The sequence below is a fragment of the Leuciscus leuciscus genome (genome assembly GCF_965113295.1).
Source record: "Leuciscus leuciscus genome assembly, chromosome: 1".
NCBI lineage: Eukaryota > Metazoa > Chordata > Actinopteri > Cypriniformes > Leuciscidae > Leuciscus > Leuciscus leuciscus.
Window position 1 is genome coordinate 51,386,104 of NC_138725.1, and position 4,104 is coordinate 51,390,207.

Sequence of the window (4,104 nt, forward strand, 5' to 3'; positions counted from 1 at the left end):
TCCAGTCAACTGCACCCTTTCACTGTTTTAGTTATTCTTCTGCAGGTTACATTCACTGTAAAAAATGATTTTTTGGTGAAGTAAATACTACTGAAAAAAAACAATGTAATTTACATGAAAAAGTTAGTCCAGGCAAGAATTTAAAAAACTAAGTAAATTCCATATCAGTACTTATTTCAAGCGAGTAGAAATGAAAGCGTAAATATCAACTCAATAAAATTAAGTAAAAATTACTCAACTTTTCTGATACTGGGGTTCCCATCATGCACTGGACCTTGAATAATTAATGAGGTTCATTTTTCACTGTTTTCCAGCTGTATTTACACTGTTTTATCATTGCTTTTGTTGTCAGGATTAGTAACTTGCCATTTTGTGACATTTTGAGTAAATTTTCTGCTCAAAATGACACATTCAAACACAAAAATGATCCATCAAATGTTACCGTCATTGTGTATTGTCTACGAAGTATTGAGGTACTGTATTTGCATTCACATGAGACTTAACATCTGACATGATGTCTTATAAATTACTTAGATAATCTAAGTAAAGCACATACTATAAATGATTGGTATAATTCAATATTATTGTTTGAGTGAAATGTAATGCAAAGGAATATTCAACTAAATCGATATCAATCAACCTTTTACTAGCCAAGTTAAAATTACTTATTATCTTTGTTACTTTCACTTAACTAGGTTAAGTAAAGTTTACTTAATTCCATATTCCAAGTAAATTTAACTTAAAGATTTCTAATTAAAGCTACTAATAAATGTTTAGGTTTTTACTTGGCAAACTTTGTAAATTTACTAGCATTTTCAGAGTGAAAAAAATTAGCAAGCTTTTTTCAAGTAAATCCTACTCCAAATTTTTTACAGTGTTGTCTGCATCCAAAATCACATACTTCCCTACTAAAACAGTGTGTGAAGAGAGTATGTCTGAATTCATAGTCTTCATAAAACAGTGGGTGAAAAGTACTAGGGCCTGCTAAGACATGTCTTATCACTTATCAGTCTTATCTTTAAGACTGTTCATAACTTTTTTAAGTCATAAAAAGTCTAATTTAATACCAAAAAATAATGCTGATTACCCCGAACTAACTGGTAGTTGGTCACACAGTCTTAACATAATGGCTATTGTGCAACTGGCCCCTGCTGAGATTCTGAAGTGCTCATCTTATGGACACTTTACTATCCCATGAGGCCACGGGAGATGAGTCATGAATAGCAGGGAAGTGACGCAACTGATAATGGTGGGTCACATGACAGTAACAACATGACAGATTATAATAAATTAACAATATTATAACAAATACCAGTTTGCAATATTTACAAGTTACAAATGGCCACACTTGACCTTATATAAAATTGAGCTGGATATATAGAACATACTTTTTAAAAGAAATACCTACTCAGAAATTATGCAATTTCGGATACAGCCACTGTCTTAATGAGTAAATCACTCAATCATTCGCTCCACCCGATTCATTCAAAACACCAATTCATTCAGGAACTAGCAAATAACTGTTTTGATGAGTGAATCACTGAGGCAATTGATTTGTTCAAAACACTACAGTACTTCATTCATGCTCTTATAGAATCCTGATCAATTTACCATTTGTCTGCACTGTGTGTGTGTCTATATTATACAGAAATGTTATGGCTGCTGACTCAGAGGTATGAGTAATACAGCTGCCCTCTTGATGAATAGCTACATCTGAAAGGGTTTTTATCTTGGGAATACAAATAGGAACAATACACATACACATGAGCACATTACACAAAAATCTACTTACAGAGACATGTTACCTAGTCTCTGACCTGCAACTCGGACACACTATAATCTGAAAATGAGTGCAGATGAATAACATCTTTGGAAGTTCTTTCACACTGCAGATTTATATAGCCTATGTAAAATGACTGTGATGCCTAGTAAACTGTTCTAGAAGTAATGATGTCTGAACATTATATTTAATATGGAACTTCCAAAATAGAATTTGTGAATTGCAGTTTCCCTTAATTTAAGGTCTTACTGTCACAATTGTGTTTTTTTTTTTGTGTTTTTTGTTTTTTTTACCAGTATGACTGTCACTTTGGACTTACAATGACACCTAATGTTGCATCACATGCAAAATCTGTCAATTAGCCTACTAATGCCATTGTAGAAATGCACTATTTATAGTAAGCCATGATAAATAGGCCTATGTACAGGTGCGTTCACACCATGTCAGAATAACCATAAAAAATAAACAAGTTGCAGCACTCATAATTTAAGAAACGTGCAAAATTTCAACTTTCTGAGACCTCCGCCTGACAGCTGAAGATTCATTTTGAATCCTAGATCTTCTCTTAGTGCCTTAGAAATGCATAATTACTCATAACTCAGTACTCAGTACTACCTTTTTTTGCCTACTAGGGAAGTATGCAATTTCGGATTCAGCCCTAGTTTTTCCTAAAGAGCCCTGTTTGTTTCAATCTTTTTTTCAGATGTATGTGTTTTTGATTCCAGATAGCCTGAATAAGCTTTCATTTAAGAAGACAGCTTGCAAATAGATCCAGCATTTTTATGTCTGCCTTTTTGCAACCCCTTGCTGACAAACATAGCCTATGTATTGCTTATTGTTATAGTTAATGCATTAATGTTAACTATGGGATCTATATTTATGGGACTATGGGAATAAATATTTAGGCAACACGACAGAGTTTCAAGAAGAAGAAAAAAAGCTCAACTTTCATCTTCTCGGTCTGCAGTTTTACTCATTTTTTTCAGGTCATCACATGGCTTCTAACTCCAGGCATGACTTATGTTGGCTCATAAAGTGGTTTCCTTCAAGCTATTCACCCAAAGAGGCTGAATAAGTGCTAAAGAGATTTCTCATATTTCAGTCAATGTGCTCTGCTGCGAAACGTTGTTGCTTTCTCTTGGTTACTTCTCTGCCCGTACAGTTGTCTAGTTTGGTTGGTCTTCACTTCAAGTTCCAAGGATTGCCAAACCTTTATAAATGTATATTTTCTCCATTAACATAGACTCTATTACAATGTCTGTTATATATTTATTGCAATTTAACAAGTGCTTGTATACATACTTCGCATGAGAACTTTTTCAGAAGCAATCCATTGTGTGTATATCTAACTGTAGATTTTTCTCACTGTTAAAAACTTCACACCTTGAGAGAGACAGATCATGTTCTCTGGGAAATGCAGTTAACCAACTTCATGTGCCCAAAACCTGTAGGCTATTGTCTTACATGAACAATTTCTCAGCATATAAACTTAACTTTCCTCTTCTGCTGTTATGTGTCCCCTTTTCACTCTGTGTTTTGTTGAAGTATGCCATAAATAAAATCATCTTCCAGTAATATCTTGTGGGCTACTTCACTGCTCTAATTAAAATATTTTGCAATATCCTGACACCTTGTGGTGAAGTTGGCATTGGCACTTTTCAACCTAAATTCATGTTTTTTTTTGTTTTTGTTTTTTAAAGTTAATGTTATTCAGTGAAATAGAGAACAGTTCGTGTGTGTGTGTGTGTGTGTGTGTGTGTGTGTGTGTGTGTGTGTGTGTGTGTGTGTGTGTGTGTGTGTGTGTGTGTGTGTGTGTGTGTGTGTGTGTGTGTGTGTGTGTGTGTGTGTGTGTGAATATACATATAATAAATCCACATAAATATAAATCCACATAGCATAAAGTCTCTGTCGTATATGTATTTCATGTAGCCTATGTTTATTGTCATTGACGACTGCATTAAGACTCTTTCTTTTTGTATCCCAGCAGTTAAAATGTATTTTAACCCAACATTTCTCTATGTCATTTTTTAAAGCAATAAATCTACTGCGAAAATTACGCTAAGAAATTATTAAGCAAATCAGTAATCTGCCCTGTGATCAGATAGAAGTGCTAAAATACCGACATGGACAGCAAATAATACGCTTTAAAGTTTAAACCGTTTAAACATAGGTGGTAAAGAGTGAATGAATAAACTGATTAATCAACGTTGTAAGTATACGTCATGACGTTTAATCAAGACGGCGGATGGATATTATGTTGTGTTGGCAGTTTGCTATAGTTCCTGCTCTGCTACATGACTTCTGAGCACTGAGATGATAATGGG